At 38.7% G+C, this 13,694-nt stretch overlaps 1 protein-coding gene across 1 annotated transcript in view; it reads right to left on the bottom strand.

The window, feature by feature from the left end:
- The window catches only part of LOC111046464 (40-kDa huntingtin-associated protein), a 53,350-nt gene that overhangs the window by 26,779 nt on the left and 12,877 nt on the right, over nt 1-13,694 (bottom strand). The gene's annotated exons all lie outside the window — the stretch shown is intronic.

Raw genomic sequence — 13,694 nt, 5'->3', positions numbered from 1 at the left:
CTTTATACATCAATACCGCTTTGAACCAAGTCAAAGATACCCCCACAAAATCTTGTAAAAGAGATAACTTAGGCACCTCTTGCTGGTACGAATTTCCTAAGCATTGGAAATCTTATAGTGCACTGCGATTCATCGTGTGATAACCAACTCTATTCTTTTTTGTAAAATAGCAGACACCGAGAAACCTTTTTCTTATCATGTGCTACAGGCAGTAGTTTTTGTAATGTTTTGATAATTAAATTTAAAACCTTAGACTAGACTCACATCTTTTAATTCTTACGTTATACTAGTTTTTCTTTCTATTATTTATTATATTTTATAATGTGTTTTCCTTGTTAATTATTTCGTCTATCTGATCACACTACTGGAAACGTGATCGGTAAAATTTAATTTCTGATTATATCTTATGTCATTTTAGGAGGAAATAAATTCATTTATTTATTTATCGGGGATAACCTGAAAACCAAAAGAATTCATTCATACCTAACCTTTGGTAAGGTAATTAATCAAGCGGTCCTTCTCAAGACATCTACGTCTGTACCAAAGCAGAACTGAACGCCCCCAAGAAAGTGTTGCCAACCAAGATCAACAAGCCGACTGCACTACACGATGCTTCAAAGCAACGCCTTTCTTCCGGTAGCCCATTTGCTGATTCAGCATTTGTTCAAAACACGAACTCCACCTACGTGAAACGTTTTTGCCGGCTACCCCAACACTCACTCGGGTATCAAGAGACACGTACAACCAACTGTCAATTGACAAACCTGACTTGACAAAACGGTTGATCCCAGAGCAGCTTGACTATTATTCCGCAGCTATGCTGTGGTTTAGAATCAGCACCCTTAAGGCGAAAAACCAACAACCACTGACCCCGCAAGAGATTAGAATGCTGGAGATGCTTCAACTGGAAACTTTCACCATTCCGGAGCCTCTACGTCTACAAATTCTTCTTTTGGGAAGAGTAAAGACCGTCCTGGGCACAACACTCAAGCCCACGTTCCCTCCACTCACGACTACTGTCATTCAATGGCAATGAGTCGCCATCCCCGGGAATTTCGGACAACAAATCACCGTGAACAATCATATGCTGTATGAGGAACTTCCCTAATTGGGAAGTTATCTTGCGGCAATGATCACCGCACAGAACCCCGCCGTCGGCGCATGGTGGAGATGAATCATCACCCCCTCACAATAGCAGCCAGGAGCGTGGTACCATCCGCACCCTCTCCACCGGCTCTCCCCAACGTCATCACCAGATCCTGCTCCTGTTCAACATGTCATCATCCCTAAGCTGCTGCCGCCGTCAGGGCTGTTGACCAGGAGCAGTCAGTAGCATCACAGGCGAGCGGAGAATTTTTGAGCGGCTAAGAGTTATGTAACCAGTCCAGGCTTCAATGCATCCCAGCAAGAAATTTATCTGGTATCCTAATGTTAGACAAGTGTCTGTGAACTAAAAACAGATATGATCGCTCTATTAAAGTTTATCCCTCCTGGTTTTTCCATGATTTGGCAACTACTAATGATAAGGAGACCTCTCCAGACGGCTCGTGACTTGCCTCTTGAAGTGCTTTGTGTTCCCTGTTCTATTCAAGGGTTGGAAGCATGGACACTGAATAAAGAATGTGAGGTCAGACTCCTAGCATTTGAGATGTGGACCTACCGGCATATACTCCGTATATATTGGGCAGATAAGAGTCACAATGCAGAAATTTTTAGAAGAATAGGTAAACAACTGGATGTTGTGCATGATATTGGAATAAGAAAGTTGACATACTTTGGGCACATTCTGAGAGGACCGAAGTACGAGATTTTGCACCTCATAATACAGGGTAAACTGGTTGGTAAGCGTTCAGTAGGACGTAGAAGAATGTCTTGGTTGAGAAACCTGAGAGAAGCTCTCAACTGCACGTCACAGAACCTCTTTCGAGCAGCAGTTAACAAAGGAGATTTGCCATTATGGTAGCCAACCTCCGTAATGAAGAAGGTACCGGAAGAACAATAATGAGGAAATTATAGGACCCTTGCCCTTGAACTCTGAAGACTAAAATAGTATTCCTTAAGATGACCCAGCAAACTAACATTTATTTGTTCTATAACAATGTATTTTAAGAGCAAACATTTTTTAACAAAAATTGCTTGTTGCCTAAAACAATGAGAAATTCTATGACCGCTCAAATGTACACTATTTTGAACATGATGAAAAATACCTATAATGTAAACAATGTTTTTAGAGTATTGTAAAACAAGCAATGTCGATAAAAGGAGTACAAAAGGCTGTTGACTCCATGCTGACCAGGCTGGAAATAGAGGAGGAAGGCCCAGCAGTGGGCCTGGATCCTGAGCTGGAGCAACAGTCGGCCGCGGAAGTGTGTGGCCTTCTTCATGGTGGGTCTTCTTCTCTGGATCCCCAGGATGTGCCTTGTGATGTGTGTGCTTGTCCTCCTGTGTCTGTGCACGCCGATCTTCCTGGTGAAGTGTGTGAAGTGCCTGGTGATGGTGAAGTGCCGCCTATAAGTGAAAATTTCCCCCTTCCAAATTTAACTCCTCCCCATCCTTTCCCATCTCCTTCAGAAACACAAAATGTTTCTTTCAGTAATGATATCCAGGCCGAATTATTGGATATTATCCATGAGCCTGAAGAGTATAACAACTCGCAGCCCACAGCCACGCAGCAGGAGTATGAAGAGTGGGCTGATGAATTGATCATTAATGCTATGAGAACTGGTGGTACACGGATAACGGATAACAAGTTTATTGAAAATATGAATGTCCTTTTGTCCAACATTCAGAACAGGATCTTTGAATTCGATGAGTTTAATGCGGTCGTGCAAGGCTTCCATGAGAGCATGCGTGAGGTGAGAGCTCCGCAAAGGCAAGCGCATGGAAAGCCAAGAATTTCAAACTCTGTCAAAGCCCGTGAATATGCAAGGACACACAACTTATATAAGAGAGACCCACGTTGACTGGCCGACTGTGTGCTGAACAATAACTTTCATCTGTTGAGAGACACCAACGATATCAGAGCCCCAAAGCCGCCCATCGAGCTTGCTACTGAGTACTCCGAGCTGTGGGGTGTTGTATCACCCAGTTCCCATGTCTATGAGGAGCGTGGTGTAAGCGTTGGGAGCAGACGGATCTTTTCATATTGTTAGATTTCATCTCATATTTTAGCCAGTATTATGGTCGTCCATCTTGTTTTTGTAATATTTGAATCTACCGCTGCTACAGCCTCTGGACAACATTATCACTTGTCATGCGATCTCTGACGTCACAGTTTCATTGATCGCTTGATCGATAGTAGCGCTAGTTGTCGTCTGCTTCTTTCAGTGTTTTCTAGTTTAATATTCGTCTATAAGTATTTTGAATTGTAATTTCATTGTTTTTGAACCTCCATTGGTATATTTCAACATTCACATCAACCTCAACACCATTAGTTTGCTTAATATCGATTATATATTTTCACTTCAATTGACGAGTTTGTGTGCATCACTGCCGATCACGTCATGTTTCCGCTACGGGTATTTCCTGCTTTTTCACCGGCCAGCAAGACAGTGTCACTCTCTTTAGACAGCCATACAATGTAACATCTTCGTTTAACGCGTCCATCTTAGGAAAACTTTATCCATTTTCATCAATTATTATGTCCTAGTTTGTGTGCTTATTCAATAACCATTCAACGCATTAAATGCGTTGAAATAAATAAAAAAATTTTATCATCAGAGAACTCTCAACCATAATTCCTATGATTTTAACATACTTTTCGGTATTTTTCTACTGAGCGTCCCTTTTGCTAATCACGCCATGTTTTCTGCGTACCACATTTTCAATTATCCATCATATTAGCGTTATGAACAGTAAGTAATTTCAACATTCTTTTCCACCATGAATTCTACATGAACTTTCAACAATTCTTAACATGAACTTTTGATTCAATATTTATCACTTCAATTTTACTGAGCATCAGTACACATTATTTAGCGGTTTCATTCATTCATCTTGTATGCTCGTAGGAGATACATTTCAACTTGGGAAGTTTGTGCAAGTGCAGCATTGAAGTATATATTATAATGTAATGTTTCCTTACTCAACATTTAAACTCGGGAAATTTGTGCAAGTGCAATTTGCCCTACATCGTCAACTTTATCAATCTCAATTCTTACTGATGCTAGTGATTTCATTCGTCAAGTACATTTTATCTCGTTATTCAAATATTTATTCACTTCAATTACATCAACATTATGACATAACCTCAAACATTTATTCTACTTAATTCATGGTGGAACTTTTTTCCAATTAACATTCAATCAGTGAAACTCATTCAATTTGTGAAGTGCCCATTCGTCAATATATTCATTACCAACTTTAATATCGGAACAGTCTCAACTTTCAATATCTCAACGTTTCCATATTATTCAGAACTTTACATTCGCGTGAACTTCAACTTTAGTTTCTTGAACTTTGTCATCATAACCTTACTTCGTCCATATTTGAGAATCATTCATCATTGTGACCAGTGTCCACAAATCGAAATTATCCACATTCAAGTCAGGTTCTCATCCGCATCGGTCACCGTTTATCAGGATATAGTCAGGATATCAACATCATTCAACTTCTATCAGCCCAGCAGCTGTCTGCAACTACAATGTACTTGACAGGAGTCAAGTTTCATCCACGGATTTTGAGTCACCGTAGGCCTATCACATCGGCAACACATCATTAATTATTCAGGGAAGTCTTATTCTAATATTTACATTTTGTACTTACCCTTTCAGAGGCACTGTGTTTACTGGTAGTCTTCATCCCATCAATTTGGTTCTTGATTAACATCTTATTCCTAAATAATAACTATTTAAATACTATCAATCATTCAATTTCATCTTATCCATTTTGCAATTTATTCATTTCGAGAGTTTAATATTATTATTACTTATGTGATCTACATATGGTAATATTCCCTATGCAATTTGACATGCATTGAGCTGTCATTTCCCAGCCCGCTTATGTCATACAATTTGCTGAGCTTCGTATCCTTTCAATATTGTACTTGGTATTTTTCAACCTTTTCTATTTTTAATTATTAATCGAACCTTCAGTTCTGGACAGACTTTCTGCTCCTTCTGCGTACACTATAGCCAAGCTGCTATAGTTGTCCTCTTTCAGTGTTACAAAGTCAACAGCTTGAAAGCTTCAGGTACGATTGGATTCTACCTAAACTGAATTCCTAGTTATCATTATTGAAATTAGGTAATTGTTCATAGTCATATAAATTTTTGTACTTTCATACCATTAGGATTATTAAGGATTCGCAGGACTATTTTTTAGGAATTTCATCTCTCGACTGATTTTGTTAGTCAGGTTAGGATTCTCATCATTACTATCATTTTCAAGTATTTTAAATTTTATTCAATCAAACATTGCTAAATTGTACGTTCAATTCAATTATTACTCAACGTCGATATTGTTCTTTTATTAGTTTCAGCATCAATAAATTCTATTGTGCATTTCTAATTCTTTTTATTTTAATTACAATTACATTAATTTTAAGCATTCCAATAGTTACATACAAATATCAGCATTACATATGGATAATAAGAAATTTATTATCTATCACTCTTCAATTATTGGTTATCATCATTGCACTACTTTCGTGCATTCTACTTGTGCTCAGACGCACATTAAACCAGAGGTATTTTTTCGGATCTACACAATCAAGGTATGTAAATCCGCTCGTAGCAAATAATGGAGAGCTGTCAGTGCCTAGATCAGATATAAATCTCATCTATACACTTTCACACAGTCCACTACTTTGCAGATCGGTCTTACAACCCGATCTACTGACAGTTGACACATATTTTACAACAGGCGAAATCCTTAAACGCATCAAGCGCATGAAAAATGGAGGAGCGCCAGGACCTGATGGAGTTACCAAGGCTGGTCTCCTCCATTGCAAAGAGGCAGCCATAATATTGCAGAAGATGTTCACAATAGTAGTGGTTACAGGCCGTGTGCCACTATTGTGGCATGAGAACCGGACGATTATCATCCCGAAGCAGGGCAAAGACCTGTCCCTGCCTGGCAGCTGGAGGCCTCTCACAATTGGTTCTATAATATACAGGATTTTGCAGGCCTGCTGGAGTGTCGCCTTCGTAGGTCAGTTGATCTCAATGTCTGTCAACGTGGTTCCCAACCGGGCACTGGGTGCCACACCAACTGTGTGATACTCAATCGCGCCCTGCGTAGTGTACGAAATGGGGCTACTAAGCAGCTACATGTTACTATTTTAGACCTATCTAAGGCCTTTGACATGGTCCCTCACGGTGCTATATTTGATGCCTTGGCGTCGAGAGGTCTGCCAAGGAGCCTCTTGAGCCTAATGAAAGAGCTTCCACAAGATGAATACCAAGCCATTGATGAACAGATGATACCTTACAAAGGACGAAGTCATCTGAAACAATATTTGTAAAACAAGCTACACAAGTGGGGTTTCAAGGTGTCACCTGGTCATGTGGGACATATATATGAATCATATATTTATCTCATATTGATCAGGATTTTAGAGTTTTAATTTGGAAAAGTTTAATGAACAGTGTTTTTGTCTTTGAACGATTTTTGTCATCGACAGAAGGATTGTTTATTTCATTTGTTGTCAAATTTAATGTAGCTTCTCTTTTGTTTTTAATAACAAACGTGCCGCTTGTGCGACTGATAAAAATATGTATTTGAAATGGCTTCCATGTTTGGCATTGACTGAGTTATATTTAATACCCAAAATTTTACTTTTGTGAGTCAGAGTTGTGTGAGCTCGTTCGATAGGACTGTGAGTAAAGTCCGGCTGTTCTGGTGAAGGGGATAGATTTTGTTCTTGTTTTATAATACAGTTTTCCTGTCACAGTTCGGGCAGTTTAAAGAGAATTGTATTATTAAATAGGAAGGGATCTGAACCCACTTCATTAGATCAGTTATTTTGATTTTTAATTAATAATTAACGTCGCGTTTCAACCAGTGGATGCCAAAGTGGGAAGCCATTTTCATAAGGTAGGTGACTACTGAGTCATTGTTTTAAATTTTTCATAACCACAACAAATGAATCCTCACTAGCAGCAAAGCGAGTAGCCCTTGAAATATTCATCTGATTATTATTATTTCTAATTATAATTCTAATTTGTACAAATAATTTATTGTTTTGTTTTAAATATCAAAAACCTGCACGATCTTTTCTTGTTTTTCATTTTCCCACCCTTACATATTCAGTGAATGCACATCCTGCTTACAAAGGTATTCATGGCAGGCTCAAGTGGCTTGATGTATGACTTCCAAATCTATATTGGAAAGGTGACATGTGATGAGACAGGCATTGGATTCTCTGGTGATATTGTGATGTCACTGTGTAGAGGAATACCTGAAGGTGAACATTTTAAAGTTTTTTTTTGACAATTGGTTTTCGTCTTTACAACTAGCAGTTGCTCTCAAACAAAGAGTTATTTTTTGTGTTGGGACTGTGAGGCAGGACAGAATGGGGAGATGTGAACTTACTTGTGAGGGGGAACTGAAAAAACTTGGTCGGGGAAGTAGGGACTGTTGGGTGGTGCAAACGGTGCCGTGTCTGGTGGTGAGGCCCATGCCCTGGGATACGCTGACGACTTGGTGCTGCTTTCCAAGGATAGCGGTGTGGCGCAGAGGCAACTGGAAGAAACTGAAAGATTCCTGTCTAGTATAGGTCTCTCTCTGAATAATACAAAATGCATGGCTGCATCTGTCTTCAATACCTCTAAGAAATATCAAGTGGAGAAAAGTTGTTTGCATTTTGCAAACAGTTCCCAGGTGAGAAGCCTAGCTGTGGATGAGAGCTTCAAGTACTTGGGTGTGGACTTCACCATTGGGCGCGGCATGTTTGTTGAGCACGCCCTAATTTTAATTAATGATGTTCTTGTTTCTTTTATTGATTTGCGTCTTAAGCCTCGACAGAAAATCAATCTCTTTTTCACCTATGTACTACCAAAATTCTATCACATTCTATCCATAGGTAGAGCGAGCAGTGCCCAGCTACTGCGGCTGGATAACCTAATCCGCATGTGGGTGAGGCGGATTCTGCATCTTCATATGTCTACCCCTAATGGACTCTTTTACGCAAGAAAGAGGGATGGAGGACTTGGACTGCCCAGGGTGTCGAATGTGGTCAGGCTGTGCAGCATGCGAATGATGCATGGCCTGTCTACTTTCGAACATCCCTGCAAGGAATATTACAACTGTGGCCCTATGCCCTCGGAGGTTGCGGAGAGCCTGTTGATGGGGCTGCCGCCTGAGCCTGTAAGGGCTGACTTTGATAGAGTTGAAATGAACCTAAAGAGAGATGAGACTGTCTCATGGGAAAACGCATCTACAGGTCATGGGGTGAAGGCCCTGTCGGATAGTAGGGATGCTAACTACTGGTTGTATAATGACCGCATTATTAAATCCTAATGAGTCTAAATTCATTAACTTACTTAAATACAGGACCAATACTCTCGGCACGAGAGATGCACTGTGGCGGGAGGATAAGACAAGAGAGCGATTATGCAGGAAATGTCGCCATCCTCATGAGACGCTTGCTCATATTACTGGGTACTGTGAGGGCAACCTAACTGAGCGAATCCAGCGACACAATAAAATTCGTGACATGATTTGCAGAAAACGCAGTCAGAAACCTGATATAACTGTTGCGAAGGAACAGACATTCTCAGTGGATTCACAGATGTTTAGGCCTGATTTGGTGGTGAAGAGCGGTGACAAGGCTTACATCTGTGACGTGACGGTTAGATATGAGTACTCAGACTCCTTGACACGTGCGGCCAAGGAGAATAGAAAGTAAAGAGATATAGAGAAAATATAGGGGAAATAGAGAGTACAGAAATATAAAATTATTGAGAAGGAAGTGTCTCGCATCTTTGGCGTCAGCGAAACTGTCTCAATGCCGCTGGTGTTTGGGGTTAGGGGTGCCCTACCTCGATCAACTGTGTCCGTAATGAAGAAGCTTGGTATATACAGTTTCAGCTTCGGCATGAATATATGCCAACGAAATATGATATCTGGTCTAGAGGTTGCTCTCCGTCACATTGAGTCTTGAGTGCCGTGGGTGTTGGTTCTGGCCTTGTTGCCCTGCTTGACGACACTGATGAACCTGAATCCAGAGCAACCGCAGCAAATTTTGTTGACATATCTCGGAAGAGGAAACTAAGTGCAAACAATAGCATAATAGCATATATAGCAAATAATTGAAATTGAGCAGAAGAAAGCCAAGTTTTTAGAGTCAGTTCTCCAAAAGCGCCAAGAAGACAATGATGATATGCTGTTCTTTCGCAGCCTTTTGCCTCATGTCTCTAACATTCCAGCAAATATGAAGTTACGATTCAGAAACCGCATGCAGCAGGTTGTTGAAGAGTTTGCTTACCCACAACTGCAGCAATCTACTTCATCATTTACACAGGTACAGTATGTTAGTCCACCTTCCACTTCAGAATCTGGATCTGAATCAATAATGTTTAATTTTTGACAATCTCACAAGAATAAAGTGTCATTATACTAAAGTGTGTTTTTCATGAATAAGGAGTGCCAATTTTCTAGTAATTTTAACATTTTGTCATTATGTGCCGAAGTTCCATGAAGTTATGAGCCGAAATAGATTTGAAGAGCTAACAAAATACTTCCACCTCATTGATAATACTAAAATGAAATCCAGGGATGAAGATGGCTATGATAAACTACAAAAGATCCGTCCATTGTTGGAGGCAATGCAAGCAGCAATGAAAGAGCTTCCACAAGATGAATACCAAGCCATTGATAAACAGATGATACCTTACAAAGGACGAAGTCATCTGAAACAATATTTGTAAAACAAGCTACACAAGTGGGGTTTCAAGGTGTCACCTGGTCATGTGGGACATATATATGAATCATATATTTATCTCATATTGATCAGGATTTTAGAGTTTTAATTTGGAAAAGTTTAATGAACAGTGTTTTTGTCTTTGAACGATTTTTGTCATCGACAGAAGGATTGATTATTTCATTTGTTGTCAAATTTAATGTAGCTTCTCTTTTGTTTTTAATAACAAACGTGCCGCTTGTGCGACTGATAAAAATATGTATTTGAAATGGCTTCCATGTTTGGCATTGACTGAGTTATATTTAATACCCAACTTTTTACTTTTGTGAGTCAGGGTTGTGTGAGCTCGTTCGATAGGACTGTGAGTAAAGTCCGGCTGTTCTGGTGAAGGGGATAGATTTTGTTCTTGTTTTATAATACAGTTTTCCTGTCACAGTTCGGGCAGTTTAAAGAGAATTGTATTATTAAATAGGAAGGGATCTGAACCCACTTCATTAGATCAGTTATTTTGATTTTTAATTAATAATTAACGTCGCGTTTCAACCAGTGGATGCCAAAGTGGGAAGCCATTTTCATAAAGGTAGGTGACTACTGAGTCATTGTTTTAAATTTTTCATAACCACAACAAATGAATTCTCACTAGCAGCAAAGCGAGTAGCCCTTGAAATATTCATCTGATTATTATTATTTCTAATTATAATTCTAATTTGTACAAATAATTTATTGTTTTGTTTTAAATATCAAAAACCTGCACGATCTTTTCTTGTTTTTCATTTTCCCACCCTTACATATTCAGTGAAGGCACATCCTGCTTACAAAGGTATTCATGAGAGCAGGCTCAAGTGGCTTGATGTATGACTTCCAGATCTATATTGGAAAGGTGACATGTGATGAGACAGGCATTGGATTCTCTGGTGATATTGTGATGTCACTGTGTAGAGGAATACCTGAAGGTGAACATTTTAAAGTTTTTTTTTTGACAATTGGTTTTCGTCTTTACAACTAGCAGTTGCTCTCAAACAAAGAGTTATTTTTTGTGTTGGGACTGTGAGGCAGGACAGAATGGGGAGATGTGAACTTACTTGTGAGGGGGAACTGAAAAAACTTGGTCGGGGAAGTAGGGACTGGAGGGTTGAGACTCAACATAATGTGGGACTGGTGCGCTGGTATGACAAAAAATCGATTCATTTTATTTCTACATATGCTTGTGTGGAACCAGAAAATACATGTAAACGATGGAACTCTACTGAGAAAAGAAAAGTGGAAGTTGCACAACCGTTTGTGGTCAAAGAATATAATAAATTTATGGGGGCTGTGGATAAAGCTGACATGTTGCTTGAGTTATATAGAATCGACATACGGTCCAGAAGATGGTACATGAGAATCATTTTCTGGTGCATTGGAGTCGCTACAGTGAATGGCTGGTTAGAGTATCGAAGGAATAACACTGGAGACAAAGATCAATACTCATTGCTGAAATTTCAGTCAGAAATTGCTACTGCACTGACGAAGGCTGGGAAGTCCACAGAGAGGAAAAAAGTGGGACGACCTAGCAACAGTGAACAAACACCCAAAAAAATGAAATTGACAAATCTTCCAATTCAAGATGTGAGATTCGACAATGTAGGACATTGGCCACAGTTTGATGTTGCTCAGGGACGCTGCAGGTTCTGTGTGAACGGCTATGCTCATGTGATGTGTGAAAAGTGCAATATTAGACTTTGTTTCACGAAAAATAAGAACTGTTTTCGAGATTTTCACACAAAACAGTAGGATAAAAAGTATCAAACAATAACTAACAAAAATAGTAAAGAGACTAGTAGACTAGTGCCCGAAACCGAATTTGACGACACAGATGAACCTGAATCCAGAGCAACCGCAGCAAATTTTGTTGACATATCTCGGAAGAGGAAACTAAGTGCAAACAATAGCCAGTTTAATGAAGCTATAATTGAAATTGAGCAGAAGAAAGCCAAGTTTTTAGAGTCAGTTCTCCAAAAGCGCCAAAAAAACAACGATGATATGCTGTTCTTTCGCAGCCTTTTGCCTCATGCCTCTAACATTCCAGCAAATATAAAGTTACGATTCAGAAACCGCATACAGCAGGTTGTTGAAGAGTTTGCTTACCCACAACTGCAGCAATCTACTTCATCATTTACACAGATACAGTATGTTAGTCCAACTTCCACTTCAGAATCTGAATCTGAATCTGAATAAATAATGTTTAATTTTTGACAATCTCAAAAGAATAAAGTGTCATTATACTAAAGTGTGTTTTTTATGAATAAGCATTGCCAATTTTCTAGTAATTTTAACATTTTGTCATTATGTGCTATCTGACCTAGATATAACCAGGCTACGTTAGGTATCATAGATGTACATATACATATTGAAATGTTTAAGCTACATATTACATGTAGCCTATTATTGCTTTTTAAAATCCTTTCTGTTGATAATTTTTTCCTGAGAAAATCGTTTTTTAAATACAGTTTGTTTTTATTGTAAAATATCTAATTACCTTAATTAGTATTGAAATTTACAATCAAGGTTGCCAAATAGATAAAAAATTTGAAATAAAAATGTGTGCTTGGTTTTAGCTTTACAGTATTAATATTACTTTAATTATAAATTAATTATCCTTACCTTAGGGTTACAACTAGGCGTTCCTCAGGAAGGATCCTTTGTTTATGTAGGTTACACCAATTTTTTATAACACGGTGTTCAATTTTACTCAATATGTAGTCAAAAGTTTCGGGCTCCATTCTACAATATTCGAAGAATCATGCTCTGTCATTTCTAAGCTAAGGGAAAAGATGATGGTACTCGCCAAGATCACTTCTACACTTATTAATATCATGAACATCTTTTTTCACTGGCTGTAACTTAACAACAGTTTCAGTCCTCATCTGAAAACTCCATAACTACGACTGGCTTGCGTCGTATCGGGGCAGTATCGGCGACGTATTTCCTGCATTCAATGTGGCCACCAACAGAATATCTGACTCAGGTGAAACACGCGCCGAAAATCTGAATCGGCGTGCACTCTGGCCGTACCGTTACTCCGATTTTCGGAAACTGAATCTGAATCGGAGTCGACGTGCACTCTGACTGTACCGTAAGACAGATCGGTGGTTTATAGGCCGTATGTGGTTCAAGCTCTCTTATCAAGAAATCAGCTGAAGTTGATGAATGAAGCATCACCTCGATACGAGATTATCCACACACATGAAATTAAGAGAGTCAAAAAGCATTCATATCAACAAAGAAGATTATTTGTTTTGATTTAGTTCATTATTCGTGTATTTTGTTTGTAGATAGCATATCAATTTTGTTTTTGTAAAAATCAGAGATAATCAAGACTGGCATCCTCCAGGTCTAAATCTGGATAGTGACAATTACTGTACCGTAGTAATCAGACAGTAGAAAAATAGGTTCGTATGAAACTAACATAATAAGCTAACCTATTCAAATTCTATCTTTTTTTTTTAATTTGGCGAGAGATTAATTAGCTAAGTACATTCTATTTGAAAATGAAATATTATTTCAGGATATATTTATTATTCAATTATAATTTCAGTTGGTTCTGCTTGAAAATTATGTTTCATCAACTGGGGTTCATTTATAGTCTCAGTGTAAAATGTATAACTTCTAATAGCCTACACGAGTCATACAGAATTGATAAATGCTTGCAGAAACATGGAAGTTTACTCATGGATAAAGAATAAAAAAAACTGTTGAAAATATGAGCAATAACTCATCGGTTTTCCACCTTCGTCCCCTGATCTAAATTTGTTTAACTAATAACAAGGACAATACCCGAGGACAATTGAAA

Source organism: Nilaparvata lugens, chromosome 7, assembly GCF_014356525.2.
Source record: "Nilaparvata lugens isolate BPH chromosome 7, ASM1435652v1, whole genome shotgun sequence".
NCBI classification, from domain to species: domain Eukaryota; kingdom Metazoa; phylum Arthropoda; class Insecta; order Hemiptera; family Delphacidae; genus Nilaparvata; species Nilaparvata lugens.
The sequence above is the reverse complement of the archived record's forward strand: the minus strand, read 5'-3'. Positions and strand labels throughout refer to the sequence as shown.